Raw genomic sequence first — 17,995 nt, forward strand, 5'->3', positions numbered from 1 at the left:
GAGAAACGAACTTGAAGTCAAAGTGTATCTCAGAACGGCTGGTATGGTTGCTAACACTTTTACCAAAATAACAGAGAGAACAACAATACTCAAAACAGCCGTCGTGAGATGCATTTCATAGGAATGTCAAGTCACGTGAAACTGTGAAAACTTTATTCTATGCCTCCTTTACAACTCTCACGATGACATAAAACTTTGAATTGCACAACTGTCACATTTAATTCATAATATAATTACTTACCTGGATATTCAATGTTAATATCGATCAAAGGTAAGTTTGTCTAAGAAAGTAAGGTGAACCAGAATAAACAGAAGGTTTTGGGACCACCACATTAGAGGATTATTCAAATTGAAAACTCAGCCATTTGGTTACGCACAGTAAATTACCAGAAATGTGTACAATAATCTCGCATTCTCGGATAGAACGTCAAATGTCCTCACAGTCGACTTTTGATAATTACACACGTGACCGAAGAATAACATATTTACCATCACATGTTTATCATAGTGTTTATCCTTGCTTCTGTATAATTTTGTTTTTGCACGTGCCTGTGTATTGCGCAAGTCCCGCCTGTTCTCGAAAGTTGTCGAAATTTCTGCAATCATACCAAGCCAGCCTAAGCGAGGTGCAAGAATATGAACTCAGAATTAATTTGCTCGTCGTGGACTTGGATCGTGGATAAAATATTCAGCTCTAGACTCGTGTACGTTTCTGGATAGTTTTGGAAGTTTGTAATACTGTTGTATATAAACCATCAACTGTAATATGTAATAACAATTAATTATAATTGTTATAAATAGTAGTTTTTTTGTGCCTGTGTATTAAAACACGTTTGGGTTAAAAAAAGAAATTGTGTGTATCAATCCTGTTGGCAAATGAAATAAAATTAATACATATTAATATTTAATGAACTACTGAGCTCAACTTAAAAGAAAAAATTCCGGTTACTCTTGAGATGGTAGTAAGTTAGTATATGTAATATAATAAGTCGTAGACTTGTCCAAAAAAAGTATAACACGTACGTAACAACTCAAATAGAGAAAACACTGATAATACATAAGAAATGTATTCTCTATCAAACAAATGTGGAAATATGAAAATTTACAAATAAGCCAGTTAAAAAAAATTGTATATCTTTACAAAAGCAAACTGGTGATTTTTTAAATCAATTTTCTGCAGAAATAAAACACACAAAAGAAAAAGAACCACGTTTATAATTTTGTATCAACCACAAAAACTGTTCTACGGACGTGAGGGTTATAAGCCGTCATGCTCAACACAAAGCCATGAAATTTGTTTGCTCTTTCGTCTTACAAAACTACAAATTTCACAAGAAATGTCACTTAAAATTTTATTCACATGTAAAACGATAAGCTTCATGGGGCACAACTGTTTACAATAACACTTGAAAATATTTTAATTTTAAGATATTTTTAGTTTCACAAAAACAATCGCAAATTTTACAATGAAATATCCTATATTTTAAAAGACGCAAAACAACTATCTTTACAGAAGAAATAAAAATGTTTTACATACTTCGTGAATGTGCTAGAAAGTTTTAGTTTTACGAAACGGAATTGCATGTCTTTCGAAGAAATATATTAATTTTTCAAAATATCTAAAACTCTCTGAAAATTCATTAGGTAAATGCTTTAACACTTTAAACCTTTTTGCTCTACAATGCCGCATGTAGATATTGAAATATTTTACCATTTCCTAAAATAAAGTTTGTTTTAACTGCACAAGAGTGAGAAACGGTGCAGAACTGATGCAGTTAACTTCAGTGCTTGAGTAGGTGTCTTTGATCAGCACCACAGTTTTCTTCTATGCACGAACTTTCTCAAGACACTGTGATATTTGATTAACCACTCACGTAATCGTGGTTTTAATCTTACAAAATAACAGTACGAATCTTAAAATGAAAGTATAGTAAATGCTATGTTATCCGACATATTTGCATCTGGAAATTTCTCGCATTCGTTACAGTTTCCTCTGGTAATGAACTCGAAAGTTTGCGACTGTAGTTAACCGACGTTGCTGCATTCTGTCGCAGTTCGCTTCTTCTCTGTGGGTATGTTGAATTTTAAATACCCAGGAGGGTCAGGTGCACAAGACCCATTCTTCCTAAAGTGTACATCTACATGAGCAACTTTAAACCCGTTGATACGAATTTTTGGAAAAAATGATGTTTCCGCCGGGATCGAACTGGGACCTTGCGCGTGTGAGGCGCACGTGATAACCACTACACTACGGAAACCCGTCGACGTTTTTCTAGCACTGGTTCGGTTTCTTTCTAATTTCGCGCAAAACTATAGAGGGTTATCTGCGCTAGACGTCCCTAATTTAGAACTGTAAGGCAAGAGGGAAGGCAGCTAGTCATCACCACCCACCGCCAACTACTCTTTTACCAATGGATAGTGGGATTGATCGTAAAAATCTAATGCCCCCCATGGCTCAAATGGCGAGCATGTTTGGTACGACGAGGAATCGGACCCAGCTCAAACGAGGTGCAACCAATAAAAACTCGGAATTAATTTGCCTGGAATGGACTTGGATCGTCGATAAGATATTTAGTTCTAGACTGGACTTCATGTTGTCTGTAAGTTTATAAAACTGTTGCATGTAAACCATCATTTGTAATAACTATTAGGAGGTTGTGTGCGTGTCAATCTTGTTGGAAAATAACATACACTTGATACATATTAACAGTTAATGAACAATTAAATTCAAATTTACAGTTACTTGAAATACTAATATGTTAACATACGTCCGAAATAAATTAAAATACATAACTACGTGCATGAACAAACTTGGTACAAAAACGTAGATAATAAGTCATGTATTTACATTATATAAGTTTCAATGTCCTAAATAGCAAGAAATATTTAAATAAAATCTTGAACTCACAATATATATAAGAATGGTGACGTAAGTTTTTAAAATCTTCTATTTTTGGTAACTTACCTACCACCTCTTTTTGAAGTATAAAGTTTAACATAAATTGATGATACAATACAATGAATATTACCATAAGAAATATAACATTTCCAGGCTTAAATCTTCCTTGTTTATGGAGCTATCAATCAGAAAGTGAGATACACTTGTCACGCTTACCACTAACGTAATCTATTTCAGAGTTAGCCAATATATAATTTTGATATTTTACTTCATCTTACTTGTATCCACTAAAAATGCAATGTTTTAATCAATGAACGATGTATAAAGTAATCTTCTTTATCGTTTTGTGTGAAAGACATAGCTCACTCAATTTGAATATACGTGTTGAACTGTTCAAGTAGAGTATTTAATGGATTTGTTAAAGTGCTAATGCGATAACTAGAGAACCAGTTAAATTATAATTATTACGGGATGGTGTTTTTTGTTACTATTCTGTTTTCTTTGGTTCATTTTTAAATAAATAAACACGCGTAGTATGTCAGAACCGTGATTGTAAAAGGTTTAGGCTTAAATTTTACCAAGGACTGACACTGAACTCGAGCAAGCCTGTGAACAAACTGGTGAATTATTTAATAAATGCAATCCCTGAGCTGAACATTCGCTGTGTCTTCTAGTTATAAGTGGTTCAAAAGGGCAATAAAACAATAAATGGAATTAAAAAAAAGATACAAAATATTTTAAGTCATAAGATACTCAGGGTGAAGAAACGTTTTAGTTACAGTTTCAAGTCATTCTAGGAAGAAGAAAGATGGGTAATTTAGAGTTGTTTTTTATTTTTCATTGTGGTTACAGTCAAATCTTAAAAAAAAAACATTTTATAGGAAATTCGTGGTGACGAGAAACGAACTTGAAGTCAAAGTGTATCTCAGAAGGGCTGGTATGGTTGCTAACACTTTTACCAAAATAACAGAGAGAACAACAATACTCAAAACAGCCGTCGTGAGATGCATTTCATAGGAATGTCAAGTCACGTGAAATTGTGAAAACTTTTTTCTATGCCTCCTTCACAACTCTCACGATGACACAAAACTTTGAATTGCACAACTGTCACATTTAATTAATAATATAATTACTTACCTGGATATTCAATGTTAAAATCGATCAAAGGTAAGTTTGTCTAAGAAAGTAAGGTGAACCAGAATAAACAGAAGGTTTTGGGACCACCACATTAGAGGATTATTCAAATTGAAAACTCAGCCATTTGGTTACGCACAGTAAATCACCAGAAATGTGTACAATAATCTGGCATTCTCAGATAGTACGTCAAATGTCCTCACAGTCGATTTTTGATAATTACACACGTGACCGAAGAATAACATATTTACCATCACTTGTTTATCATAGTGTTTATCCTTGCTTCTGTATAATTTTGTTTTTGCACGTGCCTGTGTATTGCGCAAGTCCCGCCTGTTCTCGAAAGTTGTCGAAATTTCTGCAATCATACCAAGCCATCCTATGCGAGGTGCAAGAATATGAACTCAGAATTAATTTGCTCGTCGTGGACTTGGATCGTGGATAAAATATTCAGCTCTAGACTCGTGTACGTTTCTGGATAGTTTTGGAAGTTTGTAATACTGTTGTATATAAACCATCAACTGTAAATATGTAATAACAATTAATTATAATTGTTATAAATAGTATTTTTTTGTGCCTGTGTATTAAAATACGTTTGTGTTAAAAAAAGAAATTGTGTGTATCAATCCTGTTGGCAAATGAAATAAAATTAATACATATTAATATTTAATGAACTACTGAGCTCAACTTAAAAGAAAAAATTCCGGATACTCTTGAGATGGTAGTAAGTTAGTATATGTAATATAATAAGTCGTAGACTTGTCCAAAAAAAGTATAACACGTACGTAACAGCTCAAATAGAGAAAACACTGATAATACATAAGAAATGTATTCTCTATCAAACAAATGTGGAAATATGAAAATTTACAAATAAGCCAGTTAAAAAAAATTGTATATCTTTACAAAAGCAAACTGGTGATTTTTTAAATCAATTTTCTGCAGAAATAAAACACACAAAGGAATTAGACCCACGTTTATAATTTTGTATCGACCACAAAAACTGTTCTACGGACGTGAGGGTTATAATCCGTCAAGCTAAAAACAAAACCATGAAATGTGTTTGCTCTTTCGTCTTACAAAACTACAAATTTCACAAGAAATGTCACTTAAAAATTTTATTCACATGTAAAACGATAAGCTTCATGGAGCACAACTGTTTACAATAACACTTGGAAATATTTTAATTTTAAGATATTTTTAGTTTCACAAAAACAATCGCAAATTTTACAATGAAATATCCTATATTTTAAAAGACGCAAAACAACTATCTTTACAGAAGAAATAAAAAATGTTTTACACACTTCGTGAATGTGCTAGAAAGTTTTAGTTTTACGAAACGGAATTGCATGTCTTTCGAAGAAATATATTAATTTTTCAAAAATATCTAAAACTCTCTGAAAATTCATTAGGTAAATGCTTTAACACTTTAAACCTTTTTGCTCTACAATGCCGCATGTAGATATTGAAATATTTTACCATTTCCTAAAATAAAGTTTGTTTTAACTGCACAAGAGTGAGAAACGGTGCAGAACTGATGCAGTTAACTTCAGTGCTTGAGTAGGTGTCTTTGATCAGCACCTCAGTTTTCTTCTATGCACGAACTTTCTCAAGACACTGTGATATTTGATTAACCACTCACGTAATCGTGGTTTTAATCTTACAAAATAACAGTACGAATCTTAAAATGAAAGTGTAGTAAATGCTATGTTATCCGACATATTTGCATCTGGAAATTTCTCGCATTCGTTACAGTTTCCTCTGGTAATGAACTCGAAAGTTTGCGACTGTAGTTAACCGACGTTGCTGCATTCTGTCGCAGTTCGCTTCTTCTTTGAGGGTATGTTGAATTTTAAATACCCAGGTGGGTCAGTTGCACAAGACCCATTCTTCCTAAAGTGTACATCTACATGAGCAACTTTAAACCCGTTGATACGAATTTTTGGAAAAAATGATGTTTCCGCCCGGGATCGAACCGGGGACCTTGCGCGTGTGAGGCGCACGTGATAACCACTACACTACGGAAACCCGTCGACGTTTTTCTAGCACTGGTTCGGTTTCTTTCTAATTTCGCTCAAAACTATAGAGGGTTATCTGCGCTAGACGTCCCTAATTTAGAACTGTAAGGCAAGAGGGAACGCAGCTAGACATCACCACCCACCGCCAACTACTCTTTTACCAATGGATAGTGGGATTGATCGTAAAAATCTAATGCCCCCCATGGCTCAAATGGCGAGCATGTTTGGTACGACGAGGAATCGGACCCAGCTCAAACGAGGTGCAACCAATAAAAACTCGGAATTAATTTGCCTGGAATGGACTTGGATCGTCGATAAGATGTTTAGTTCTAGACTGGATGTAAGACTTCATGTTTTCTGTAAGTTTATAAAACTCTTGCATGTAAACCATCATTTGTAATAACTATTAGGAGGTTGTGTGCGTGTCAATCTTGTTGGAAAATAACATACACTTGATACATATTAACAGTTAATGAACAATTAAATTCAAATTTACAGTTACTTGAAATACTAATATGTTAACATACGTCCGAAATAAATTATAATACATAACTACTTGCATGAACAAACTTGGTACAAAAACGTAGATAATAAGTCATGTATTTACATTATATATGTTTCAATGTCTTAAATAGCTAGAAATATTTATATAAAATCTTGAACTCACAATATATATACGAATCTTGACGTAAGTTCTTAAAATCTTCTATCTTTGGTAACTTACCTACCACCTCTTTTTGAAGTATAAAGTTTAACATAAATTGATGATACAATACTATGAATATTACCATAAGAAATATAACATATCCAGGCTTAAATCTTCCTTGTTTATGGAGCTATCAATCAGAAAGTGAGATACACTTGTCACGGTTACCACTAACGTAATCTTTTTCAGAGTTAGCCAATATATAATTTTGATATTTTACTTCATCTTACTTGTATCCAGTAAAAATGCAATGTTTTAATCAATGAACGATGTATAAAGTCATCTTCTTTATCGTGTTGGTGTGAAAGACATAGCTCACTCTGTTTGAATATACGTGTTGAACTGTTCAAGTCGAGTATTTAATGGATTTGTTAAAGTGCTAATGCGATAACTAGAGAACCAGTTAAATTATAATTATTACGGGATGGTGTTTTTTGTTACTATTCTGTTTTCTTTGGTTCATTTTTAAATAAATAAACACGCGTAGTATGTCAGAAGCGTGATTGTAAAAAATTAAGGCTTAAATTTTACCAAGGACTGACACTGAACTCGAGCAAGCCTGTGCACAAACTGGTGAATTATTTAATAAATTTAATCGACTGAGCTGAACATTCGCTGTGTGTTTTAGTTATAAGTGGTTCAAAAGGGCAATAAAACAATAAATGGAATTAGAGAAAAAAGATACAAAATATTATAAGTCATAAGATACTCAGTGTGAAGAAACGTTTTTAGTTACAGTTTCAAGTCATTCTAGGAAGAAGAAAGATGGGTAATTTAGAGTTGTTTTTTTTTTATTTTTCATTGTGGTTACAGACAAATCTTAAAAAAAAAAAATATTTTATAGGAAATTCGTGGTGACGAGAAACGAACTTGAAGTCAAAGTGTATCTCAGAACGGCTGGTATGGTTGCTAACACTTTTACCAAAATAACAGAGAGAACAACAATACTCAAAACAGCCGTCGTGAGATGCATTTCATAGGAATGTCAAGTCACGTGAAACTGTGAAAACTTAATTCTATGCCCCCTTTACAACTCTCACGATGACATAAAACTTTGAATTGCACAACTGTCACATTTAATTCATAATATAATTACTTACCTGGATATTCAATGTTAATATCGATCAAAGGTAAGTTTGTCTAAGAAAGTAAGGTGAACCAGAATAAACAGAAGGTTTTGGGACCACCACATTAGAGGATTATTCAAATTGAAAACTCAGCCATTTGGTTACGCACAGTAAATTACCAGAAATGTGTACAATAATCTCGCTTTCTCGGATAGAACGTAAAATGTCCTCACAGTCGACTTTTGATAATTACACACGTGACCGAAGAATAACATATTTACCATCACATGTTTATCATAGTGTTTATCCTTGCTTCTGTATAACTTTGTTTTTGCACGTGCCTGTGTATTGCGCAAGTCCCGCCTGTTCTCGAAAGTTGTCGAAATTTCTGCAATCATACCAAGCCAGCTAAAGCGAGGTGCAAGAATATGAACTCAGAATTAATTTGCTCGTCGTGGACTAGGATCGTGGATAAAATATTCAGCTCTAGACTCGTGTACGTCTCTGGATAGTTTTGGAAGTTTGTAATACTGTTGTATATAAACCATCAACTGTAAATATGTAATAACAATTAATTATAATTGTTATAAATAGTAATTTTTTTGTGCCTGTGTATTAAAATACGTTTGTGTTAAAAAAAGGAAATTGCGTGTATTAATCCTGTTGGCAAATGAAATAAAATTAATACATATTAATATTTAATAAACTACTGAGCTCAAATTAAAAGAAAAAATTTCGGTTACTCTTGAGATGGTAGTAAGTTAGTATATGTAATATAATAAGTCGTAGACTTGTCCAAAAAAAGTATAACACGTACGTAACAACTCAAATAGAGAAAACACTGATAATACATAAGAAATGTATTCTTATTCAAACAAATGTGGAAATATGAAAATTTACAAATAAGCCAGTTAAAAAAAATTGTATATCTTTACAAAAGCAAACTGGTGATTTTTTTAAATCAATTTTCTGCAGAAATAAAACACACAAAAGAAATAGACCCACGTTTATAATTTTGTATCGACCACAAAAACTGTTCTACGGACGTGAGGGTTAAAAGCCGTCATGCTCAAAACAAAGCCATGAAATTTGTTTGCTCTTTCGTCTTACAAAACTACAAATTTCACAAGAAATGTCACTTAAAAAGTTTATTCACATGTAAAACGATAAGCTTCATGGGGCACAACTGTTTACAATAACACTTGGAAATATTTTAATTTTAAGATATTTTTAGTTTCACAAGAACAATCGCAAATTTTACAATGAAATATCCTATATTTTAAAAGACGCAAAACAACTATCTTTACAGAAGAAATAAAAAATGTTTTACATACTTCGTGAATGTGCTAGAAAGTTTTAGTTTTACGAAACGGAATTGCATGTCTTTCTAAGAAATATATTAATTTTTCAAAAACATCTAAAACTCTCTGAAAATTCATTAGGTAAATGCTTTAACACTTTAAACCTTTTTGCTCTACAATGCCGCATGTAGATATTGAAATATTTTACCATTTCCAAAAATAAAGTTTGTTTTAACTGCACAAGAGTGAGAAACGGTGCAGAACTGATGCAGTTAACTTCAGTGCTTGAGTAGGTGTCTTTGATCAGCACCACAGTTTTCTTCTATGCACGAACTTTCTCAAGACACTGTGATATTTGATTAACCACTCACGTAATCGTGGTTTTAATCTTACAAAATAACAGTACGAATCTTAAAATGAAAGTATAGTAAATGCTATGTTATCCGACATATTTGCATCTGGAAATTTCTCGCATTCGTTACAGATTCCTCTGGTAATGAACTCGAAAGTTTGCGACTGTAGTTAACCGACGTTGCTGCATTCTGTCGCAGTTCGCTTCTTCTCTGTGGGTATGTTGAATTTTAAATACCCAGGAGGGTCAGGTGCACAAGACCCATTCTTCCTAAAGTGTACATCTACATGAGCAACTTTAAACCCGTTGATACGAATTTTTGGAAAAAATGATGTTTCCGTCCGGAATCGAACCGGGGACCTGGCGCGTGTGAGGCGCACGTGATAACCACTACACTACGGAAACACGTCGACGTTTTTCTAGCACTGGTTCGGTTTCTTTCTAATTTCGCGCAAAATTATAGAGGGTTATCTGCGCTAGACGTCCCTAATTTAGAACTGTAAGGCAAGAGGGAAGGCAGCTAGTCATCACCACCCACCGCCAACTACTCTTTTACCAATGGATAGTGGGATTGATCGTAAAAATCTAATGCCCCCCATGGCTCAAATGGCGAACATGTTTGGTACGACGCGGAATCGGACCCAGCTCAAACGAGGTGCAACCAATATAAACTCGGAATTAATTTGCCTGGAATGGACTTGAATCGTCGATAAGATATTTAGTTCTAGACTGGACTTCATGTTGTCTGTAAGTTTATAAAACTGTTGCATGTAAACCATCATTTGTAATAACTATTAGGAGGTTGTGTGCGTGTCAATCTTGTTGGAAGATAACATACACTTGATACATATTAACAGTTAATGAACAATTAAATTCAAATTTACAGTTACTTGAAATACTAATATGTTAACATACGTCCGAAATAAATTATAATACATAACTACGTGCATGAACAATCTTGGTACAAAAACGTAGATAATAAGTCATGTATTTACATTATATAAGTTTCAATGTCTTAAATAGCTAGAAATATTTAAATAAAATCTTGAACTCACAATATATATAAGAATCGTGACGTAAGTTCTTAAAATCTTCTATCTTTGGTAACTTACCTACCACCTCTTTTTGAAGTATAAAGTTTAACATAAATTGATGATACAATACTACGAATATTACCATAAGAAATATAACATTTCCAGGCATAAATCTTCCTTGTTTATGGAGCTATCAATCAGAAAGTGAGATACACTTGTCACGCTTACTACTAACGTAATCTATTTCAGAGTTAGCCAATATATAATTTTGATATTTTACTTCATCTTACTTGTATCCAGTAAAAATGCAATGTTTTAATCAATGAACGATGTATAAAGTCATCTTCTTTATCGTGTTGGTGTGAAAGACATAGCTCACTCAGTTTGAATATACGTGTTGAACTGTTCAAGTAGAGTATTTAATGGATTTGTTAAAGTGCTAATGCGATAACTAGAGAACCAGTTAAATTATAATTATTACGGGATGGTGTTTTTTGTTACTATTCTATTTTCTTTGGTTCATTTTTAAATAAATAAACACGCGTAGTATGTCAGAAGCGTGATTGTAAAAGGTTAAGGCCTAAATTTTACCAAGGACTGACAGTGAACTCGAGCAAGCCTGTGCACAAACTTGTGAATTATTTAATAAATGCAATCGACTGAGCTGAACATTCTCTGTGTGTTTTAGTTATAAGTGGTTCAAAAGGGCAATAAAACAATAAATGGAATTAGAGAAAACAGATACAAAATATTATAAGTCATAAGATACTCAGTGTGAAGAAACGTTTTTAGTTACAGTTTCAAAGCATTCTAGGAAGAAGAAAGATGGGTAATTTAGAGTTGTTTTTTATTTTTCATTGTGGTTACAGTCATATCTTAAAAAAAACATTTTATAGGAAATTCGTGGTGACGAGAAACAAACTTGAACTCAAAGTGTATCTCAGAACGGCTGGTATGGTTGCTAACACTTTTACCAAAATAACAGAGAGAACAACAATACTCAAAACAGCCGTCGTGAGATGCATTTCATAGGAATGTCAAGTCACGTGAAACTGTGAAAACTTAATTCTATGCCCCCTTTACAACTCTCACGATGACATAAAGCTTTGAATTGCACAACTGTCACATTTAATTCATAATATAATTACTTACCTGGATATTCAATGTTAATATCGATCAAAGGTAAGTTTGTCTAAGAAATTAAGGTGAACCAGAATAAACAGAAGGTTTTGGGACCACCACATTAGAGAATTATTCAAATTGAAAACTCAGCCATTTGGTTACGCACAGTAAATTACCAGAAATGTGTACAATAATCTCGCATTCTCGGATAGAACGTCAAATGTCCTCACAGTCGACTTTTGATAATTACACACGTGACCGAAGAATAACATATTTACCATCACATGTTTATCATAGTGTTTATCCTTGCTTCTGTATAATTTTGTTTTTGCACGTGCCTGTGTATTGCGCAAGTCCCGCCTGTTCTCGAAAGTTGTCGAAATTTCTGCAATCATACCGAGCCAGCCTAAGCGAGGTGCAAGAATATGAACTCAGAATTAATTTGCTCGTCGTGGACTTGGATCGTGTATAAAATATTCAGCTCTTGACTCGTGTACGTTTCTGGATAGTTTTGGAAGTTTGTAATACTGTTGTATATAAACCATCAACTGTAAATATGTAATAACAATTAATTATAATTGTTATAAATAGTAGTTTTTTTGTGCCTGTGTATTAAAACACGTTTGGGTTAAAAAACGAAATTTTGTGTATCAATCCTGTTGGCAAATGAAATAAATTTAATACATATTAATATTTAATGAACTGTGCTCAAATTAAAAGAAAAAATTCCGGTTACTCTTGAGATGGTAATAAGTTAGTATATGTAATATAATAAGTCGTAGACTTGTCCAAAAAAAGTATAACACGTACGTAACAATTGAAATAGAGAAAACACTGATAATACATAAGACATGTACTCTCTATCAAACAAATGTGGAAAGAAGAACTACTGATACTGATTAATTTTGCTGGTTCACATTTTTTTATAAAAAATATGTGCTAATAAATGAAACATAGAACTTGGTGCAGAAAGAGCCCTTTCTAAGCGGTAATCCGAACGTTTTAGTTTTTACGTTTGCCTCTAAGAAAAGTACTGTGACGTAATAGTTGCCAAACAAACCGCCAAAGCCAGCGCGTTGAATGTAAATAAACATGGCCAATGCTTACGGAGAAACAGAGGCGGAGTCTGTTGTGACTTTGTGTTCTGAACAGTGTCGAGTAACGCCATTTCAATTCGAACCTACTCTGAACGAACCTAGAATAGTTACTTTTGACACAGATCTAACAAGTTCTAGTGATGAGGACAGTTCCACGAGCAAGAGTAGCGGAACTGTGAGTGACACTGATAGCGCCCAGGCCTGTTGCGAGTCGGTCATACCTCCAGTGGAAGAATGGTAAGCCTAAGTCATGACAACAAATATGGTCTGTATTATTTCACGTGCAATTTTAAGCATCTCGAAACCTGTCTGGTGTTTATAAATTATTGGTATCACAGATTGGGTTTTATTTGTTTATACTTTGCCGACTGTGGTAACTAAAACTCGGCCCTTCCACAATCATTGTACCGGGTATTTATGACTCATAACAAAATGAATTTCAATTATACGTCATAATTCTGTCTATAAAACCAAACTAGATGTAGCAGTCTGAATAGTTAATTTATCTTGAAATGTTAAATTTCAAAAATGGAATTCTTCAAACTTTTCCATATTTAAAAATGATACAAAAACATCTACAGAATGATCTACCAGCTTTTAAACTTGGAATATACTCTATTTGAGTTAGATTTGTCCACTGTCTCGACTAGGAAATCAAGGTTTCACTGACTTTCAGGTGTCACAAATGCAAAACACGCTCATGAATGTGAAATGTGCATGTCTAGTTACATTATTCAAAAACTTGTACTTTTTTAAATTATTATATTATACTAGTTATTGTTTATCGCTTTATACTACACATATACCTTTCAGTTTGTTCTTTTCGTGATGGCAAGGGATGCCTTCAGAGGCGTGGAACCTGCACGCTACAGGCTGAGATCAGTCCTCAGCTCTACACGAGGAAAGATGGTGGGGACGATCCTGTCTACTGCCGATGGTTTTTTCAGTCTCAACCTGCCTGGCTTGAAACCCATGGAATCCAAAACAGTAGGATCCTACACAAAAAAATGAGCGTTCAAAGTGATCTTGACAAAGCTTTGCATGGTGTGAAGGAGTCCAGTTCTTCCTATTGACCATTCGCACCCACTGTCGCCACCTTGCCGGTTCCTTCTCCTTGCACGGAAACGAAAAAAGCTTTTGCCCGATGACGAACCGTTTTTACAACCATAAACAACGCAGTAAACCATGTTATCATAAAACAAACATAAAGTAGCAATATGAAGACAAAAAATAGTGTCACTAAGTATGTAATCCGAAAAAAGCACCGATAGATTTACATAAAACACCAGCACTGAAAGGAACAAAATGGTCTGCGCGCAACGAAGCGTGTTTGGCAACTATTGCGTCATAGTTGTAAATCGTCACGGAAACAGCCGAACGACCGAGAGGAATTTGAGTTCGAGGACCCGTATATTTTGTTTCATTTTTTACTCAAAAACTAAAGTGTTTAAAAATATGGAAACCACATAGGAATTATACCTAACCAAAGTACAGTTTCTAAGGCAATTATTAAATTTGTTGACAATTCACCTATAAGTATAGGTTCTTACACCTACAAAGGTGTAAATTATAAGTACATACCTGCAGGTACGAATGTTATAAAAGTAAGAATCAGGCAATTTCCCCACGAAGTGCTTAATGAATTCGTAACTAGTTCGCCACAAAACTATGACAAAGTACTGAACATAAAAAGAGAAGCTTACGTTGACACAAAAGTTTTTAATGGCGCGAGGAGGTTTGTCGTCTCCGATCCCAAATTTCTTGTACGTAGGCCAGTTCAGGGTAATGGCAAGTTACCCTGGAACAAAGAGTGCAAGATACAAAGAAGAGGGCCATTTTGCGGGAGCTTGCACGGTAAAAGTGTGTAATAAGTGCGATGGGGTAGGTCACTCACCCGGTGACTGCAAAAACGGGTGTAAAAAGTGTGGAGAAAATCATCCACACAGACAATGTAAAAATAAATCCTTTGCTACTGCTCTGAAGACAGGAGAGGAAGAAGAGAATGTTGACAAAATAGTAGAGGACATTCTGAGGGGAAACTGTAAGAAATGCAAGCAGTTGTATAGAAACTGAAAGTAACAAAATGGAAATAGATTAAGAAACAGAAAAATAAGAAAAACAAACAACAAAATCCATAAATAAGGGGAAAGAAGTAACATAAAGAAGAAAAACCAAGAAGAGAAAGCAGGGAAGAAGGAAGAAAAGTATGAACGGAACATAACGGAAGCTTGAAACAGAACTGCTGGCGAAAGTCCTCCTATTTGAGTCTTCCTCGAGCAGCGACGAGGAACCAGAAAATGAAAAAAAGACGAACAGATCACGGTCAACGACATCGACCGAAAGAAATAGGATAATGAGACACCAGAGAAAGTTAAGTCGGTAGTTCCTTATGGTATAGTAGCCTCTAGGGAAAAAATATAGATATATACAACTAGGTAAAACCTAAGCTCTCTAATCTATTGCCCTCTTTATTTAGATACAAAACCCACAAACAAAATGCAATTAAAAATCATAACATTACACAAGGATTTCTGAAAATTTAAAAAAACGCAATCATGTAATAGAAATAATGAATAGGAATAAATGCGACATTTCTGTGGTACAAAAATATCACTTACATGAAACATTACAAACAAAACAGCTCGACAAAAAACACAATGTAAAATCATATTGGTCACTAGGCACACCAAACGAAGGAGGAGCAAAGGTAAAGTAATAGGAATGAGGCATAATTATTATGGCATAATAACATACATAGATATAGAACATAACAAATAGAAAGTACGAATAACTAACGTATATGCACCAGCAGATCACACAATAAGAGCCATGTACTACCGTAACCTCAAACAGTGCCCCTATTCAACTAACGAACTAATTTTAATAGATTTTAACAGCGTACTTGAACCAATATTCGATAAAACAGGATGAAACAAAAGAAAAACAGATCCAGGTGCAAATCCACTACAGGATTTAATTGAACCATTTCAATTAAATGATGTATAGCGAGATTTAGAAAAGAATAACCCCGGATTAACATTTTGAGAGGTAACGGAGTGCGAAGTAGGTTAGATAGATTTTATGCACCCAAGTCTTTACTCGAAAAAACACAGAAAATAACAGTTAGTCTAATAGGCTGTCCAAATAACTACATAAGCGATCATAACTATGTCACAGCGACTTTTAAAATAGGAGAAGCGCGAGAAAGAAGCAGACGATATTGGAAACTTAATGTATCTTTGTTAGGGAAAGAACACGTCACAAGCGAAGTCAGCGCTCCGCTGACGGAACTATTTGATGCCACAGAGTACAACGCTGACTGGTGGGAAAACATGAAAAGCAGAACAGCGTCTAAGTTCCAATATTTAGGAATACAAATAGCAAAAACAAACAGGAACAGAATACACCCACTAGAACGGCAACCTACAGGAATAGCTAGATTTGCAAATGGAGACACAAACCTTTAGGAATCAACAGAATTACTAAAACATGAACTAGATCAATTCTATAGTGAGAGACTGGAAAGTCTAAAAATACGAACACGTATAAAAGACATGATAAAAAAAACATTTAACGGTAATTTCTACAAACAGTTCAAAAGGAAACTAAGCAAATCAACAATTAGTGAAGTTAAAAATAGAGAAGGCCTGACAATTACAGATACAAATGGAATAAGTAAAATAGCCATAGATTACTATAAAGAACTATATAGCACCAAAAAAATAGATCAAAGTAAATGGGAGTAAGTTACGAAACTGCTCCCCACACTTCCACCTGAAGCAAACTACCTAGCTAAATCATTAACAACAGCAGAAGTAAAATCAGCCATGTGAAGCCTAGGGAAGGGAAAAGCCCCGGGACCAGATGGATTCCCAGTTGAGTTCTATGAACGTTTCTGGGACATAATAGAAAGACCATTTGTAACTATGCTAAACAATAGTCTAATAAACAATAACTCACCTCCCTCCTTCATGGAGAGTATAATCAGCTTGCAGTGTAAGAAGGATTCTTCGGATCTAATCAAAGATTACAGACCTCTTACACTCAGCAACGTTGATTATAAAATACTTACCAAATGCTTAAACATTAGAATAATAAGCGTACTAAATACTTTAATTAAATTAGCACAGACAGCCGCAGTCTCGGGAAGAGACATTTTATTTAATGTCAATATGCTCTAGGACATAATACAAATATCAAACAGCAAGGGCTTTTTTACTCGTATGATTTCAATTGATCAGGAGAAAGCTTTTGATAAAATAGACCATAGCTTTTTATTTTATGTACTTGGAAAATACAGATTTTCACAAGAATTAATAATTTGGATTGAATTAATATACAAAAATGTCACAGCAAAAATAAATGTTAACGGACATTTGACAGACAAGTTTAAAATTGAATCGGGAGTAAGACAAGGATGTCCCCTTTCCCCTACTCCCTATGTGTTAGTCATTGAATGTTTCCTAAGTAGTGTTAACTCAGATCCGAAAGTAGTCGGAGTACAAATTCCAGGGAACTACGCCACTCAACAAAAATATCTTGCACATGCTAATGACGCAACTCTAACATTAACTGCAGAAAACTCAATAACATAGAGTATGAACACATTAAATATATTCAAATAGCGCCAAAATAAATAACGAAAACTCTTCAGGTTTCTGGCTAGGAAGATGGAGAATCAGAAATGACCCTCCAGCAAACATCCGTTGGACCAAACGTCCCATAAAAATATTAATTATCTGGTTAGATCCCTAGGCTGGTGCTTCAGCCTTATAAGCCAAAACAAGGGACAGGAACAGAAACATACGAGCACTAGGAGTCTTTTCTTTCACGAAGGAAGTCGCCTCTGAACACCCCATACCAGATAACGTAGCGGACTATCAACTCAGCAGCCGACCATACAAGGATCGTATCTGCGATGTCCACAGCCAAAGACAAAACGCCATTCCACCGGCCCCGAAAGATGCAGGATTTTCATCGTGCTTTGGGATTAGCTTCCAAACTCCATCTTGTACAGCTCTTCTCCGAACCAGTGGCTTAAGTAACACACTAACTAGCCTAGCTACACCCTTACTGTGTGAGGAGAGCAGGGCATGTCTCCACCCTACCCCGCGACCACAGTCATAATTACGAAGTGTTAAAAAAAAGTTTTATTTACCTTGTGTAGTGTCACTCTTTGGAACTTGCTTTTGGAGGTTCCTTATTTTAGTTGCCTCTGGTTTTCCAGTTTTGTATTTTGTATCTTTAGGATAAAAAGCATTCATGGGA

General features: G+C 34.5%; 3 non-coding genes across 3 annotated transcripts; all 3 read right to left on the bottom strand.

Annotated features, from left to right (window-relative positions):
• Positions 1-2,187: 2,187 nt before the first annotated feature.
• On the bottom strand, positions 2,188-2,258 carry TRNAV-CAC (transfer RNA valine (anticodon CAC)). The gene has a single exon. It is a non-coding gene; the product is annotated as a tRNA-Val (tRNA).
• Positions 2,259-5,985: 3,727 nt separating this feature from the next.
• Positions 5,986-6,058, bottom strand: TRNAV-CAC (transfer RNA valine (anticodon CAC)). Its single transcript has one exon. It is a non-coding gene; the product is annotated as a tRNA-Val (tRNA).
• A 3,748-nt stretch (positions 6,059-9,806) lies between these two features.
• On the bottom strand, positions 9,807-9,879 carry TRNAV-CAC (transfer RNA valine (anticodon CAC)). Its single transcript has one exon. It is a non-coding gene; the product is annotated as a tRNA-Val (tRNA).
• Between the last annotated feature and the right edge of the window lie 8,116 nt (positions 9,880-17,995).

The sequence above is a fragment of the Tachypleus tridentatus genome, chromosome 13, assembly GCF_004210375.1.
Source record: "Tachypleus tridentatus isolate NWPU-2018 chromosome 13, ASM421037v1, whole genome shotgun sequence".
Classification (NCBI taxonomy): Eukaryota; Metazoa; Arthropoda; class Merostomata; order Xiphosura; family Limulidae; genus Tachypleus; species Tachypleus tridentatus.